Raw genomic sequence first — 18,548 nt, forward strand, 5'->3', positions numbered from 1 at the left:
TGGACCTGAAGGGCATTATACTAAGTGATATCCATCGGAGAAAGACAACTACTGTATCATCTCACGTCCAGGTGGAATCTCAAACAAAACACCCACCCAACTCATAGAAAAAGAGTTTAGGTTTGTGGTTACCAGAGGCAGGGTGTTGAGGAAGGGGGAATTGGTGGAAGGTGGTCAAAATGCACAAACTTCCAATCATAGATAAATTAGTACTACAGATGTAAAGTATCAACATGACGTATATAGCTAACACTGTTCTATCATATGTAGGAAAGTTGTTAAGAGGGCAGATCCCAAGAATTCTCATCACAAGGAGGATTTTTCTTTTTCTTTCCTTTTTATTGTATCTATGAAAGATGATGGATGCTAACTAAACCTACTCTGGTCATCATTTCACATTATATGTAAATCAAATCATCATGTTAGACATCTTAAACCTTACACAGTAATTTATATAAATTATTTCTCAATAAAACTGGAAAAAAGAGAAAAGATATTAGAAAATCAGTTTTTGTTTCTTTAAAGTTTTACTTTCAAGTAATTTCAAATGTACAGAAATGTTGAAAGAAGAATACAAAGGATTTCTGTATACCTTTTACATACTCTCTCTCTCTACACACTACACACCACACACACATTATTTCATATTTTTCTGAATCATTTGAGAGTAAATTGCAGACATGATACCCATTACCCTAAAAACAAAGGCGTTGTTCTCCATAACCGGAATATATCCATCAAAAGCAGGAAATCAACACTTATATATGGTTACCATTCAACGCACAGACCTCATTCAAATTGAGTTGATCCAATCACCTTTTCTATTCAGGAACAGGATTCAGCCTAGGATTTCATGTTTCACTTAGCTATGATCTCATTTTATTCTCCTTCATTCTTACAGTTCCTTACATTTTTCGTGTGTGTATGTGTGTGTGTGTGTGTGTGTGTGTGGCCTTGACATTTTTGAAGGCCAAGTGTTGACTTTCATTTCAGTTTCGTCTGATGATTTCCTATGATTACATTCAGGTGATGCATTTGGGGCACAAACACTACAGAAAGGTATTTTTGTAGGTTCAGGTTTTGCCAGTCCATTTTGCTTTATGTGTGACCCCAGATGTTCCTCAGATGCAAGCAGTGATCTTGTGAGTCATTCCACAACTGTTCCATCACTGTTTTCTTTTTTCCTGTGCCTCTGCCCTACAGCAGAAGGGAGGTGGGGAAAGAGGGAGGAGTGTGTGGGGCAGAGAAACTGGGGAGGGGTGGAGTCAGGGACTGGGTTACAAGTGAGGCCAAATTTGATTTAGGGCCAGTGGAAACACAAGTGACACAGGTGGGAAGTAAAAGCAGCCTCACCCATGAATGTCCTGGTGAGGGTTGGGGTTAAGCTTGGCAGCATCATGTATTGCTCCGTGGTATGCATTAGACCTTACTACCTTCTGACAAGTCAAAAGTTAACTCACCCTCTTGGCCTGGCATCCACTTTCAGCAATGCACATCCAGTGACCCAAAAAGATCTCTCACCACTGTGCTAGTCAGAGGGTCCTCTCTGTATCAGCAGCCTGGCATCCTGTGAAGTGGAGAAACTCAGCCAAAGTCAAGACTGGCTAAGTCAGAATTTCCATCTTAACAAGCATCTCAGGTGACTCATGTGCACATTCAACTTTGAGAAGCACTGGCAAGGAAAGCATAAAGTCTGTATTACTTCGTTGATTCATTCCAAAGTATCAGAGCACTCACATCATGTGTTGGGCAGTGTGGGAGACTGGGGGAGAAGGAGATTGTTTTGTTACTCTTTTTCTAGTCTTGGACTGCATGAATTTGCATTTTAAACACATTTTATACTTCTCTTTTAAACTCTCAAACAAACATCCTTCGCCTCACATATTCTAATTCAATCTTTCTAGTGTGGTACCAGCATCTCTATTCTCTAAAGGCTCCTCTGGCAATCCTAATGTCTATTTAGAGTTAAGTTAGTCCCACTCTTCTCACACATAAAGAAATCGTAGGGATTAAATGTATAAATGTGCAACAATCTTAGGAATAAAAGTCTTCCAATACTTCTGCTCCCTCCCTAATCCTTGAATTTCAGCATTATATCTTCCTCTCAAGTTTGTTCCTGGGCCTATACAGATGTCATGACTAAGAAACAGAAACTCACAAGTCTCAATTTCACATGGTTCACTTTCTGACCATCACCTCCTATCTTCCACTCACTGTCTATGGTATCTGGACTCCGGGAATCCTGTGACTCCCAGTAGAACATATTATCTATCCATCCTGCCATATTTTCACGTCCTGCCTTATCAAACTTACATTTAGTGACCCAATACCATAATCCCTTCCTTCCTTATACCCCTGACTCCCATACCTCTCCCCTATTCCTTTTTTAAAAAATGTTTATTTATTTATTTTGAGGGGCAGAGAAAGAGAGAGGGAGAGAGGGAGAATTCCCAGCAGGCTCCACACCGTCAGCGCAGAGCCCATCAAGGGGCTCCATCTCATCAACGGAGAGATGCTTACCTGAGCTGAAACTGAGAGTGAGAGGCTGAACTGACTGAGTCCCCAGGGGCCACACCCCTCCCTTACTTCCTGCCACATCTTTGGCAAATCCCAAACCTGGTGGAGTGTGACCTTCCTCTGTTCACACCTGAACCCATGCGATAGAATGCGGATGTAAAACAAACACAAGTACAAAATCTCAGATCGTGTTGACCTGCCGATTGATCTCACTTTACGTCCCATGGACCGGTGCACTGTCCAAAAATCCCACCCCATTTCCCTAGTCTGGTAACCGCCACATGATTTTTTTTTTTCTGTATCTTAGCCTTTTCCCCTAGACCTCCTGTTCCCACTCTCAGCAACGGTTCTTTCCTATCTCTGGGGAAAGAGGGAGAAGCCCATCAAGCGCCTGCCACTACCTCGCCCTGCCTGTCATATTGCACATGCTTACGTGGCCTCTCTGGCTGTTCTGGGGGTGAGGAGCACCCACCCTTAACCAACACCATCCCAGCCCTTGCACTCCAGACCCCACTCTTCCCATCTACACAGGCTCCCGAGTGGTCGGCTCTCCTGCTCTCTTAGAACAGCAGTTTTTGTTTCATCAATTTTATTAACTTTCACACGTGCTTCATGTTCCATTAAAAAAAACTCTCTTGATCCAACTTCTCAGGCTGTTGCTCTTTGTTCCACTTTGCTCCCTCTCTCTTTTTAAAGTTTATTTATTTATTTATTTATTTATTTATTTATTTATTTATTGAGAGATAGAGGGAGCAGAGGAGGGGCACAGAAAGAGAGAATCCCAAGCAGGCTTCACGCTGTGAACTATGAGATCATGACCTGAGCTGAAATCAAGAGTTGGAGGCTCAAACAGCTGGGCCACCCAGGCGCTCCCCTGCACTTTGTTGTCTTGATAAGGGGCTGTCTATATGCATTGTTTCTGATTTTTTTTCATGCCATTATTTCTTGAACTCATTTTAAATTGCTACTTTTATGATAAAAAAAAGATCGCCATGATGCTGAGTGCAATGAACATTCTCAAATCTCATTTTACTTTATCTAGCAGCAGAATTTCAAGAATCAGTCCACTTTACTGGAATATTTTATTTCTGTGTTCGTTTCCAGGATATTACTCTTTGATTTCACTCTTGCTCCTTCTCACTCTCTCTTGCTTGCTCTTCCTGTTTCCTCTACCCCTTAATATTAAAATGCCTTATGGTTCAGTCTTCAGTCCTCATTTCTTCTCTCTCTGCACCTTCTATCCTGGTGCTTTCAGCCAATCTCCTACGTTTTAAAGCTCAGCTAGGCCTTCTGGGGGCCCTGTTGTCTCTGACATCATCTTCCGCTGCCCTGGTTCCTTCCAGCTTCCTCCATCAGGAGCTCCTGAACACACGCAGGCAAGCTCCCTGCAAAGCCTTCCGGCTTATAATTCTTCTTTCTGGAATCTTCTTTCCCAAATTTCCATGTGACTTGTTCCCTGATCGCATCCTAGTTGTAGTTTACCTGTAAGGCCTTCCGGGATCTCTGTCTTTCTGTTTGTCAGTGCCCTTTCCCATCCTGTGCTCTATTTCTCTTCATTGGTTAATTTTCCTTTGTACTTACACTGTGCTCTGTAATTCACTTATTTACTTTTTGGGTTGTAATCTGTGCCAATTTAAGGTCCCACAAAGACAGGGTGTTTGTTTTGTTTTGTTTTGCTTTGCTTTGTTTTGTTTTTTGCCTGATAATATAAATATGTGTAAAATGAATAAATCCTACATCTCTAGATACAATAGCTAGCTCTACTTACGTGATGGAAACTTAAACCAGAATTTAATTTTCCAACATATCCTTCCTCACTCTGTCTCCTCCCTACTCTGTCTTCCTAGCTCCCTGCTCTATGCCATTCTCTTACCTTATACAGATAGCAGCGTGGATTCAGAGATTAGGTGGCTTCTCTAAAGTCTCAAAGTTCACACATGGCAGAGCTGAGATGGGTCCTCTGTTTAACCACAGAATCAGTCCCTTTATATTTTCAGACATTTCCCAACCACTGTTTCATAAACAAATTTAGATTTTCCTTGAGAAATTGGTTTTCTACCTGCCAAGGTGATGGGAACTCTTGGCTTGTTTATCTCTTGCTATGTGTGGCTTATTCTTGGATTCTCTGGAGGATGATCCAAATACAGCAGAGTCTGATGAGAAGCCATTCTACCTTCTTTCTCTTTTAATGCTTATTTATTTTTGCAAGAGAGTGTGCTAGTTGGGGAGGGGAAGAGAGAGGGGATAGAGGATCTGAAGCGGGCTCTGTGCTGACAGCAGACAACCTATGCTCCAGCTCACAAACTCTGAGATCATGACCTGAGCCAAAGTCGCACACTTAACCAGCTGAGCCAACCAGGTGCTCCTGATGATAATCTGTTCCGTCACTAGATGGTGACATGATGAATGATGTCTGATGCTCATTGTCTACCATCCCACGCTGAGGGTGGTCAATGAGAAGCTCCGCCACCTGGGCATGGGAGCTGCCCAGGACACCAATGGACACGTGGACAAGGGGGCAGCTATTGGGAAAGTTCTTTTCCAGGTGCCTGGGAAGGTGTGTGTGGTACAAGGTATGACGTGTCCGGGTGAGAGGAAGGAATCTTGGCGGGACCTCCCGGTGGCTACATCCTCACAGAGATTCAGCCTTGAATGCAGAGATATTACTGTTCATTTATAGCCATTTAGTGTCACCCAAACTATTCATAGGATGTGACTTATGCAAGTTGGGCTTTATTATAATTTTGGAGTACTTGGTGTAAATCATTTTATCACCTTCAAAAGCTAATCCATTAGCAATATCCTAAGAAAGTCTATATCACGTGTATTGATAAAAGAAAAGGACATTAGATCCTTTAAAGATCATTTCAAATGTTATAAGTCATTGAAAGGTTGTACAAGTAATTTTAGATTTGTTTTATCACCAACTTGTGAAGGTTTCCCCTTGGTGATGACTATCAAATGAAGACAGCACTGTCAAAAGCTCCTATTAAAGGTTGCATGTGGTTATTTCAAGTAAAAATCTGATGGTAAAATCAAGTTCAAATATTGAATTAAGAAATAGAACAAATTTTATGGGAAAGTTTTATTTTTTCTTATCATTATATAAAGTATGGCAATTACATATATATACACATATATACATATGTATTGTTGAAGTGTAGTTGACATACATTAGTTTCAGGTGTACAACATGGTGATTCAACAGCTCAGTATGTTATGCTACACTCCCCACAAGGATAGGTACCATCAGTCACCATACAACACTATTACCATACTATTGACTGTGTCCCCTCTGATGCACTTTTCTCCTCATGACTTATTCATTTCACACCTGGAAGCCTGTATCTACCAGTTCCCTTCACCCATTTTGCCCAGCCCCCTCCTTCCCTCCCCTCTGGCAACCATCAGTTTGTTCTCTGTGTTTATGGGTTTGTCTCTGATTGTCCATTTATTCTGGGTTTTTTTTAGATTCCACATATAAGTGAAATCATATGGTATTTGTGTTTCTCTGTTTGACTTAATTCACTTAGTATGATATCCAATAGATTCCTCCTTGTTGCCACAACTTGAAAGATCTTTTTAAAAGCTGAATAACATTCCATTATATATATATATAATATATATATTATATACATATTTCACTTTTTTTATCCATTCACCTATCAATAAATACTTGGATTGCTTCCATATCTTTGCAACTGTAGATAATGCTACAATAAACATGGGGTATATATGTTTTTGAACTAGTAAATATCCAGTAGTGGAGTTACTGAATCATATAGTAATTTTTATTTTTAAGATTTTGGGGAAACTAAAAATAGCATTACCGTATGATCCAGAAACTCCATTACTGGGTACTTACCCAAAGAGAATGAAAACACTCATTCAAAAACACACACTTCTATATTTATTGCAGATTGTTTTTCTTACAGAGTTTCATATCTGTCATTGAATCTGCCCAAAGAGCTGAACAAAGGGCATTGTTCTCTGCGTGTGCCATGATGCGAACAACGTCGAGTAAGCACAGAGCCGCATCCCACTCCGGGAAAGGTCCGAATCTCAGTGGTGTCAAGATGAGAAATGGAGCTGTGACCCTCAGTGAGGTGCCCTGGTCGTGTCAGAGGCCAGTGTCAATCAGAAATTTGAGAACTGCTGTGTAACTTCTCAGTGGGACACAACGGCTTCCTAAAATATACAACAGTAATATTAACATGTTACTAAAGGTCTCCAATCCTGTCTTTGATTCATTTATATTAATGGTTCATTTCGAGCAATGAAAGCTCTTATGGTAATTGTTAGTGCGCTTTTTCCCCCTTTAATTGTATAAAAGACATTAACACCTTGCTGTCTTTAATGAGGGATTATTTATCTCAATGCAGATATGAGTGTCTTCATTAGTCCTAATCAACTTCGGTCCTCCAGTCATGTATTTCTGCACTGTGGTTTCTGTGATCGCCTTTTTCCATCACCAAGTGATTTTTAATTGCTTTCCTGTTAGGCAGGTCCCATTAGTTTCTCTCATTCTGAGGTGGGTTTCTCCTTTCTCTGAAAGCCCATACCATATGTCATTTAATAAATCCCAGCAAATCTTTTTACCTGTATGATTTCTTCAGATAATGCTTCTTACCTACATCAGCACATTCTGTTTCTAATTTTTCTTGTGTCAGACAATTTGAAGCCGGCTCCGGAGTGTTAACTGCGGGTAGCGTGGCTAAACTCAGGTTTGCCTCTTTGGAAGTTTGTCAGAAGCCTGGGTAAAAAGAACTGTTTTTGCAACACTAAATTAGAAAACGACCATATTAAGTAATAATACCCATGGTTGTCAAAATGGACTTAAATTCACTCTCTTGCTTCCTTGGTGACTTTACAAAATCACATAAACATTTGGAAATTAATTTGACTTTATTAAGCATTGAGAAAGCACTATTAATTTACATTATTTCAGGAATTCTATCTAAGAAATCACCTACTACAGGGGAAAATGTTATCAGAGGGTGTTTATGAAACATTGGAAAGAGCAAAATTTATGGAAACAAATGTTCAAAATGGAACAATAATTAAACCATGATGTTATTTTTATTCTAAGCATTTTGTGACATAAAATAATGGCAACATGAAAAAATTTACTCACTTTACATACTATTAATTGAAAATCACAACTAAATACACTGTTATTACAGTTAGGTACAAACACTCATTTCAAAAAATCTTGCAAGGAAATGATCAGAATGGTACCGTTGAGTGGTACCTCATGACAGGATTGCAGGAAATCCATTTTTATTCTGTAATTTTCAAATTATAATACAGTTATACCAGTTACATCTTTTTTTTAATGTTTTATTTATTTCTAGGAGAGAGAGAGGGAGACAGCGTGAGCAGGGGAGGGTCAGAGAGAGAGGGAGTCACAGACTGAAACAGGCTCCAGGCTCTGAGCTGGCAGTCAGCACAGAGCCCGACGTGGGCTCGAACCCACGAACCGCGAGATCATGACCTAAGTGAAAGTCGGACCCTTAACCGACTAAGCCACCCAGGCGCCCCTACTTAAATCTTAAAATAAGTAATGTTCAAGGATAGGGCCATGCAACTTGAATTTGAAAAATCTTGACGTATCATCCAACTGACAGATATCACCCTAATAGACGGTGTGAGAGCTTTGATCACAGGTCCTGCATCAGTGCAGGCTGTCCTTCAAAACATTGTTAATGTAAGAAGCAAACATGGTTTGTTTCTATTTTAACTTTCATCCTTTTTTAAAAGTTTGTTTGTTTGTTTGTTTGTTTAGAAGGCACAAGCAGGGGAGGGGCAGAGAGAGAGGGAGAGAGGGAATCCCCAGCAGGCTCTGCACTGTTAGCACAGAGCACAAGGCGGGGCTCAATCCCACAAACTGTGAGATCATGACCTGAGCTGAAATCAAGAGTCAGATGCTTAACCGACTGAACCACTCAGGCCCCCTCTTTGCCTGTTTTTCAATTTTAATATTTTTTTGGTGATTGATTTATGTAAAGCCCATATAGATTAAGGAATTCTGGAACCATTGTGCAGTGCATTATTCTTATTGCCAATTTTCTCCTTTTAATTGATTAAGTAATGGTTTTAGGTACAAAGATGTTTAAAATGTTTTCTGTTATTTAAATCAAGAATCGGATTCTATTTTCTGTACATCTTTTTCTGTACCTAAGTATTTTCTATTTTTTTCATTTTGGGGCCCTGAAAACACTGGAGAGTTTTATACACACACATACAATTTCGGACATATGAAGAAATACAATATTACCAATATCCCTGAAGCCTCCTTTGTCTCTTTTTCACTTTGTGGTCACAAGATCCCTCTTCCTTCTGGCTGTCACTGCCTCCCTTCATGTTCTTCTCTTCAGGGTGGGCTGACCTTGTTGACTTGCCTCAGACCAATAGAATCCAGGACAGACAATGGGGTGCCAATTTTGTGATTAGGTTTGATTGTGGCTTCTGTTTCTTCTTTCTCCTCCTCTGCTCCTCCATGTCCCTCTCTTAGCCTTTGCTCTGGGGAACGATGACTAGGTATATCCTACCATTAGCTTCTGTATATCCCCACATGACGATTGTAGGATTCATGTGTTTTGTGGCATGTAGCTGTTAGTTTGTTTATTTTTATGGCTATGTGATATTCCATTTTAAAATATACATCAATTTATTCACTAATTGTTGACAGACATTTGATTTGTATTTTGGGCTATTATGAGCAATGGTGCTGTCACCATCTTTCTACATGCACAGTGGTGCAATACACGTTTATTACCCAGCAGTAGGGTTTGCTGTGTGATAAAATATTGATGTCTTCAGATGTTCAAACTATTTTCTGAAGTGTCGAACTAATTTATTCTCCCACAAGTAGGTAATTAGTCATAAGACTTTAAATATTTCCTCAGTCTGTTGGGTGTATGATGCTATCTCATTATGGTTTCAGTTTTCATTTCTTTTTTAGAATGCAGTGAGGAAGATTTTTATATATTTATTGGCCATTAGGATTTTCTCTTTGTCAAGTATCTATTTGAGTTTATTTTTACTTGGGTCAGTTGTCTTTTTCTTACTGATTAATACAGTTTAAAAACATATTCTATATAAGAGGTATTTTTTTGCGGTTATATGTTACAAATATCTTCTCTCACTTTGCGGGTGTTCTTTCTTACTCTTATAGCATATTTATTTGAATAAAATTTGTCTTGTTTAAGAAATCCTTCCTGGGCACCTGGGTGGCTCAGTGTCTGACTTCAGCTCAGGTCATGATCTCACAGTCTGTGGGTTCCGGCCCCATGTTGGGCTCTGTGCTAACAGCTAGCTCAGAGCCTGGAGCCTGCTCCAGATTCTGTGTCTCGTTCTCTCTCTGATCCTCCCCTGCTCACACTGTCTCTTTCTCTCTCTCTCTCTCTCTCTCTCTCTCTCAGAAATGAATTTTTAAAAAAGCATTAAAAAATAATAAATCCTTAAGTCCTTTTTAAGTGGACTTTTTGCTGTAGGTGTAAGTTAGGAGTCAAATCTAGTTTTTCCTGCATGGATACTTAATTGTTTTAGCACCATTTATTAAAAAGCCCAGGTTTTTCCTCCCTCCCCTGCTGGGCCTGTGTCTAGGTACTAACCCTGCTCCATTGGTATATTTTTCTATCCATGCAGTAATACTACACTGTCTCAATTTATTACAGCTTCCTTATGAACTTCAATATCTAAAAGAACAAGTTTTCCCACTTGCTCTTTTTAAAGAGTAACTAGGTTTTTCCCTTGGTTTTTGCATTTCTACATACATTTTTTTTTTCTTTTGAGAGGAAGAGTATGTGTGCTTGTGTGCAAGTATGCAGGGGAGGACAGGACCTCAGTACTATATTAAATAACAGGGGTGACAGTGGAAAGCTCTGTCTTATTCCTGACTGTAGAGGAAAAGCTCTTAGTTGTTCCCCATTGAGAGTAATATTAGCTGTGGGTTTTTCATATATGGCCTTTATTACATTGAGGTATATTTCCTCTAAACTCACTTTATTAAGGGTTTTCATCATGAATAGACATTGTACTTTATCAACTGCTTTTTCTGCATCTATTGAGAGGTTTATATGGTTTTTATTCTTCTATTAATGTGGTATTTGTACATTGATGTATTTGTGAATATTGAACCACTCTTTCAGCCCAGGAATAAATCCCACTTGATTGTGGTGAATAATTTTAGTAAATGTATTGTTGGATTCTATTTGTTAGCACTTTTTGAGAATTTTTGCATTCATGTTCATCAGGAATACTGGCCTATAGTGTTCTTCTTAAGTGGAGTGTTTGGTTTTGGAATCAGGGTAATGCTGTCCTCATTGAGTTTGGAAGTTTTCCTTCTATTTTAATTTTTTGGAATAGTTTGGATTGTTATTTCTCTTCTCTGATTGGGGTTTATTTATTTGGCTATTTTCTCTTTTCTTTTCGATAAGTCTGGCTAAAAGTTTATCAATGTTATTAATTTTTTCAAAGAATCAGCCCTGGTTTCATTGATCTGTGCTTCCTTTGTTTTAGTTTATGTTATCATTTACTTCTGTTCTAATCTTTATTATTTCCCTTGTTCTATTGGATTTAGGCTTTGTTTGTTGTTTTTTTCCCACCTTCTTTAGGTGTAAGGTTAGGTTGTTTATTTGAGCTTTGTCTTGTTTCTTGATGTAGACCTGTATGGCTACATACTTTGCTCTTAGGACTGGTTTTGCTACATTCCAAAGGTTCTGGACCATTATATTTTTATTTTTATTTGTTTTGATGTATTTAAAAACATTTTTTTCTTTCATTTCCTGGCTGAACCATTCATCATTTAGTAGCATGTTGTTTAACCTCCATGTATTTGCGCTCTTTGCAAATTTCTTCTTGTGGTTGACTTCAAGTTTCATAGTGTTGTGGTCAGAAAAGATGCATGGTATGTTATCAGTCTTTTTGTACTTGTTGAGGCTTGACTTGTGACCCAGTATGTGATCTTTTCTAGAGAATGTCCCACGTGCACTAGATGAAATGTGTATTATGTTGTTTTAGGTTGAAATGTTCTGAGTTTATCTGTTAAGTCCATCTGGTACAGTGTGTCATTCAAAGCCATTATTTTCTTGCTGATTTTGTGCTTCGATGGTCTGTCCATTGATTTAAGTGGGGTGTTAAAGTCTTCTACTATTATTGTATTATTATCAATTAGCTTCTTCATGTTTGTTATAAATCGTTTTATAACGTGAAAATTTTATAAACTTGGAAGAGTGGAGAAAAAATATTTACAACTGTTAGATCTTGTTTGATAGTCTCCTTTATTATTATATAATGCCCTTCTCTCTTATTACAGTCTTTGGCTTAAAATCTAGATTGTCGGGGATCCTGGGTGGCTCAGTAGGTTGGGCGTCCGACTTCAGCTCAGGTCATGATCTCACGGTTCATGGGTTCCAGCCCTGCAGCGGGCTCTACGTTGACAGCTAGCTCAGAGCCTGGAGCCTGTCTTTGGATTCTGTGACTCCCTCTCTCTCCCCTGCTCACGCTGTCTCTCTCTCTCTCTCTCTCAAAAATGAATAAAACATTAAAAAAATAAAATAAAATCTAGATTGTCAGGTGTAAGTATGGCTACTCCAGCTTTCTTCTGTCGTCCATTAGCATGACAAATGGTTCCTATCCCCTTACTTTCCATCTGCAGTTGTCTTTAGGTCTAAAATGAGTCTCTTGTAGGCAGCATCTAGATGGATCTTGTTTTTTAATCCATTCTGACATCCTGTATCTTTCATTTAGTCCATTTACACTCAGAATAATTATTGATAGATATGCATTTAGCTCCATTTTATTACATGTTTTGTCATTGCTTCTGGAGGTTTTTTATCTTCCTTTCTAGTCTTTGTCACTTTTGGTCTTTTCTTCCCACTCAGAGAGTTCTTAATATTTCTTGCAAGGCTGGTTTAGTGGTCATGAACTCCTTTCGTTTTTGTTTGCTGGGAAACTCTTTATGTCTCCTTCTATTCTGAATGATAGCTTAGCTGGATAGATTGGCTGCAGATTTTTCCCATTCAGCACGTTGACTACTCATGCCATGCTTCTGGCTTGCCAAGTTTCTGTGGAGAGATCTGCAATTAGGCTTATAGGTCTTGCCTTGTAAATTAGGGACTTCATTCTTTTTGCTACTTTTAGGATTTTTTCTTCATCACTATATTTTGCAAATTTAATTATAATATGTCTTAGTGTTGGCCTGGTTTTGTTGATTTTGATAGAAATTCTCTGTATCTCTTGTATTTGGATGTCTGTTTCCTTTCTAGATTAGGGAAATTTTTAGCTATTATTTTCTCAAATAAACCTTCTGCCTCCTTTTTTCTCTCTTCTTCTGGGACTTCTATGGTTTGAATGTTATGTTTGATGTAGTCACTGAGTTCCCTAAGTCTACTCTCATGATCCACAATTCTCCTTTCTCTTTTTTGTTCAGCTTCCTTATTTTCCATAATTCTATCTTCTATATCTCTTATGCATTCCTCTGTTTCTTCTATCCTTATGATTATTAAATTCAGTCAGTTTTAAATCTCAGTTATTACATTTTTCATTTCTGCTTGATTGTTTTTTAACTCTTTTATCATTGTGGTAACGGTCTCCCTAATCTCTTCCATACTTTTCTCAAGCCCAGAAAGTATCCTTACCATTGTTGCTTTAAATTCTCCATCAGGCATATTACTTGTATCTGTTTCAATTAGATCTCTGACTGTGACCTTTTCTTATTCTTTCTGTTGGGATGAATTCCTCCATCTTGGCATTTTGTCTAGGTCTCTGTCTTCTTGTCTATGTTGGAAAAGCCTGTTAAGTTTCCTGCTCCTGAAAATAATGGCTTTATGAAGAAGAGGTCATATAGTCTTCACGGTCTGATACTCAGGGAACATCTCTGGTGTGTGATGCATGAGCTCTGCTGCTGTGGTTTGGCTGCTGTATCCTTCAGGTCAGTCATCTGGAGAGGTTCTTCTTGCCTGCAGTGGGCAATGTTTTGTCCTTGGCCAGAATGTGGCAAATGTTAACTGGATGTACTCTGCTCGGCCTGTCAAATGAGACCTGATGTTATTTCCACTAGAACTGAAGCCTTGCAGACTCTCTGGTTAGTAGACATGGTGCATAAGGCGGTTTCTGCTAGTCTTCTGGGGAATGAGCCTGCTGCACTGGGCCTTAGGAACACTTGCCCAAGAAAAGTAGTCCCAGAAGAATGCAGGAGGGTGGTACTTGGTGTAAGCAGGTTAGACAGCTGGTGTTGGCACTGTACTATTTACTGAAGTTGGTTTATGCTGGGGGCAGTGGTGGGGAGAGGGAATCATCCAATTCCTTTGTCACCAGAGAGGGGGGACTCCATGCTTGCTGCTCTCAGGGAAGCACCCCCTGAAGTATGAATAATTTCCCTTCATGTGTCACAGACATTTTTCAGATCACTGTTTTCACACTGTCTGTCTCTAGAGTGCTTGCCTACCTGTAGCAGTGCACCTTGGACTGTATCCCAGCAAAGTCTGCTGACTTTTAAAACTCCAAACTTTAGGGACATGCTGTGGCAGCGACTGTCGCTGGTCTTCCGGGGAGTGTCCCGCTGTGCTGCGGGGAAAGCAGGTTAAAGAGCCAGTGTTCAGGTTAGCTGCTCCCTGTAGGTGTCCTTGTGCATATGCTAAGGGGTGGCGGAAGGAAATGGTGCCCAATGGTTCTTTTGTTCCTGGAGAAGTGACTCTGAGATTGCTACGTCTCACAGATGTGCTCCAAGGAGAGGGAACAGTCTCTTCCCAGTGTGCTTTAGGGGATCTTCAGGGTTGTTTGCCTGCTTCTTTCAAGAAGTAGGGCAGTGCCTTCAGGGTTCTATCCCAGTCAAGCCTGCCAACCACGAAAATCCTAGTCTTTGAGCCCTCTGGTGGCAAAAAGTTGCAAAACTCAGCCCCTCTCATTTCTCCAGCCAATGGCTTTGGGGAAGTGTTCTCCTTGCCTGTATCCCTGTGTTCCCCCACTACCCCCTACTGGCCTCTCTCTGCAATCAGGGCTCCCTCCCCTCCACAGCATCCAAGATCTGTTTTTCCCCCAAACCACATCTCTGCACTTTGTACTTTCCTCATTGTAGACTCTTCTCTCTCTCTGGTTGTGCAGTCTGTTACTGTCAGCCCTCAGGTTGATTTCTTGGGTGCTCAGAATGATTTGATAGTTATTTATTTGTGTTCAAGGGATGAGGCAAACCTAGTATCGTTCTACCATTTGCCATCTTAGCTCCCCTTCCAATCCATGACCATATTATAACAAATATGTCTCATATACTAATTTATGGTTATCTATAGAGGTTTTGAACAGATTTTGATTTCTTAGTTACTTGGACAATTTTGAATCTATTAGTGGTATTTAAACAAATCTAGTTTCTTGGTTTATTTTTTGCTGGTATACAGTAATTATATATTGTATATTATTTTTATGATTTGTATGTTTTGTTAAATTCTCTTATTTATAGGAAGGGTTTATTTATAGATTTTTTCAGATTTCTTATTTAATCAACCATGTCATCTGTGAATAATGACAATTCTTTTTAATTTCTGTACTTCATTTTATGCTAAAGAAATAGTTATCTCCTTCCAGAGCAAATAGCCAACTATTTTACTAATATTCTATGATTTTTTAAAAGCATTTACGTTGCCCAAAAACAGTTAGTATTGATTTATAGCTAGAGTTTATTATATGTTGTGAGAAATAAGCCTCCAACTTTGTCTTTTCTAAAGATTAACCAATTGTTTCAACACTATATGTTTATTGATACTTGATACATCCATTTATTGTTTTTATTATATATCAAATTACTGTATATGTTAAAGTTTGTTTTTATTTACCTAATCTGCTCCTTTGATTTGTTGATTCTTGTACTGATTACTGTTTTTTAGGACTCTTAAATTGATGTAGCAGAGTTTATACCTTAAAAGCCACGTCTCTTATAAAGAGAGAAATTTCAGAAATTAGAGCCGTATTCAAGATTTTTTTAAGCCATTGGCAAATATTTTATCAATCCCATAATGACCTAAAAGGTATCAACTTTTCACTGGAGCTTCAGATTTTATGACTTCGTGGCTATTAAGTAACTAGGTTCTAGAGGTAGGCTAATGCAACTTTTCTGAGAAAAGGTGCAGCATGTAATTCTATTCTTTGTGAAGAAAAAACAGGTTACTTCCCACTATATCCAACCTAGGAGAGTGTAGCCACATTTGTGAAGTGCATATGCCTAACACAGTGAGTGTATAGTGCAGATAGTGTCAGCATTCTTGCTGGCTCTATTTAAGGGAAATTTGGAATTGTGAGTTTTGTTGTTTGTTCTCTTTATAACCAAAGGGAATCACTACCATTCGATATTATATCAATATTATATCATTAACACAATCTATTGGGAGTAATCAAAATCATTACCATGTTCTCATTGACTTGTAGATGTAAGAACTATACTAATTATTTGTTAAAGGGTTTCCAATTGTTAAGGGTTTCTAATTGCTTTCACTGAGAGGCCAAGTTTCAAGGCCACCTATCTTTGAAGTTTCAACTTACAGAGGCAGAATATTTGTTTTCCTGTCCAGATATGATCCCCATCCACTTCCCTATCAGGCTGTGTAATAGAATGCATGGTGGATTTGGATAAGCTCGGGAAATGGTATTGACTGGAAACCATACATTTTGGTTCAGAGATTTCCTCATTTTAAGATGTGGCCAACTCTAGATGTGAGAAGGCAGTACTATGTGTCAGGAAGTATATTTCAGGCTTTGCCTCCTGCCTGAGACTGTTGGGTTATCATTGCCCCTCAAAGCTATCTTTGAAGTCACAAATGTCTTCTGGTGCTTGAGTAGGAGATCTTTTTAGACGTCCTACATGGTCTTCATCCAGGGAAAACTTTGTTCTACCTAACAAATATGCCATGGGCATTGGCCAAGAGCTCGTTCTCTTCCTTAGCTCAGAGTTTTGCTTCCAACACACTGTTGTGGGACAGTTAAAAGGAGGCAAAGGAAAGGTATAAAGAATTTTTATTATGGTTACATTGTTTTTGAGTTGGTAGAGAGAACATCATAATAGGGTTTTCTTAATCTGAAATCACTGGCTTAATGCTGGAAATCCAAAATCACGGGTTCAGTGCTGAAAGCGAGCTTTTGACTCACTTTCTATTCTAATTATTTTAGCTCTTTTTGTGTCCCCATTTTTGTGCCAGAAATGTAATTATCTTCCTAGTAATTTCTGAATAACAAACATATTAGCACACCTGTTTTTATCTCTTTCCATTGTATACTAATTAGCTAGTTTTCTGAATGCTAAGCAGAACATTAAATTCTGAAGACCTCTCTAACACAGAGGAAACATAGTGATAGTATTCCTATAGTATGGCCCCAAAATCCAGAATCTGACTTATTTTGATTGTACTTACATAAAAAATAGTAAGTGAACAATCAAAACAATTAGTTGCTAAGATTGCATTCCCAAATGCCAGTTTAGATGTGTTGCTTGAAATCCAAAGATATTTTTTTCTTTGTTGTTGGAAAATGTCCCCTCAATCATACTAAATCATAATTATGTATTGTTTCAGCCTGAACAATTAGCTATAGATTTATATAAATTACCTGAGATCTCTGCACATCAAGAGGATCTGTTAAATTATTATTTATTTCAAGTATTCTCACTTGGATTTATTCTAAAATAAGTAGAAGTGGAAAAGTATTATGTAAACTTTACAAGGAACATAGGAAGATGATTGATACAGGAAATTATCCGGAACCATAGCAATGAATCACAATGAAGTATTTATGCCTCATTTTCTCTTTGTTAATAAATAATTCCTCAGAATGGTACTGCTTCTAGAGAGATATTGAGATGTTCCTATTGTCTATCCTCATGCTACATTTTGCCTTTGTGACACTGCTATGTTTTTTTATGATAGGAAGAGAATGCAGCATAGAATTTTAGAGTGAGAAGGATTATTAAGGACATCTTGTCCAATCACTCACTCAGAATGGTAATTTCTTTAACCATGTCCAGATCCTTACCATGTGGACACCCATGTTATTTTACATGGCAAGATTCATTCTTTTTAAAGACTGAATAATATCTCATTACGTGCATATGTCACATATCTGTTGATATTTATTTGGATTCTTTCTATATCTTGACTACTATGAATAATGCTGAAATGAAACAAGGGACATATACCTCATTGAATTCCTAATTTCATTTATGGATAAATACCCAGTAGTGGGTTTGCTGGATCATATGGTAGTTATATTTTTAATTTTTGGAGGAACTTCCACACTGTTTGCCATATTGGCTACCCCCTTTCCATCAAAGTGATGCATAAGAGTTCCCTTTTCCATACATCTCGCCAAAATGTAATATTTCTTGTCTTTTTGGTAATAGCCATCTAATAAGTGATGCAGTAATATTTCATTGTGGTTTTGATCTGCATTTCCCTATGCTTTGTGATATTGCTCACCTTTTCATATACTTCTTCACCATTTGTGTTTTCTTTTGAGAAATATACAAGTCCTTTTCTCATTGTTTTAATCAAGTTACTATTTTTTAAAATGTTATTGAGTTATATATATATGAGTGCTTTATATATTTTGGATATTGATCCCATATCAGATAGTTTGCATATTTTCTGTTTTCTATTTTCAGTTTTCCCAACAGCATTTGTTGAAGAGACTATCCTTTCTCTATTGTTTGGTCTTTCCATTCTGCTTCATTGGTGTGTATGTGTCTTTATGCCAATACCACACTGTTTTTAATTACTGTGGCTTTGTAATATATTCTGAAATTAGGAAATGTGATGGCTCCGGCTTTGTTCTTCTTGTTTGAGGTCATTTTGGCTATTCATCATCTTTTGTAGTTCCAAATGAATTTTAAGAATTTTATTCTATTACTATGAAAGATGCCATTTGGATTTGGTAAGTATTGTACTAAATCTGTAGGGTGATTTTGGTAGTACAAACATTTTAACAATATTAATTCTTTGAATCCATGTACATGGGAATGTCTTTCCATTTAGTTGTGTCTGCTTTAA

The 18,548-nt window shown here is 38.2% G+C and overlaps 1 long non-coding RNA gene across 1 annotated transcript; it reads left to right on the forward strand.

The window, feature by feature from the left end:
- Positions 1–4,992: 4,992 nt before the first annotated feature.
- LOC120246642 lies at positions 4,993–6,737 on the forward strand. Its single transcript, XR_005532094.1, has 2 exons — positions 4,993–5,090; positions 6,453–6,737. It is a non-coding gene; the product is annotated as an uncharacterized LOC120246642 (long non-coding RNA).
- Positions 6,738–18,548: the final 11,811 nt, after the last annotated feature.

Source organism: Hyaena hyaena, unplaced genomic scaffold, assembly GCF_003009895.1.
Source record: "Hyaena hyaena isolate Hyena2069 unplaced genomic scaffold, ASM300989v1 scaffold_475, whole genome shotgun sequence".
NCBI classification, from domain to species: Eukaryota; Metazoa; Chordata; class Mammalia; order Carnivora; family Hyaenidae; genus Hyaena; species Hyaena hyaena.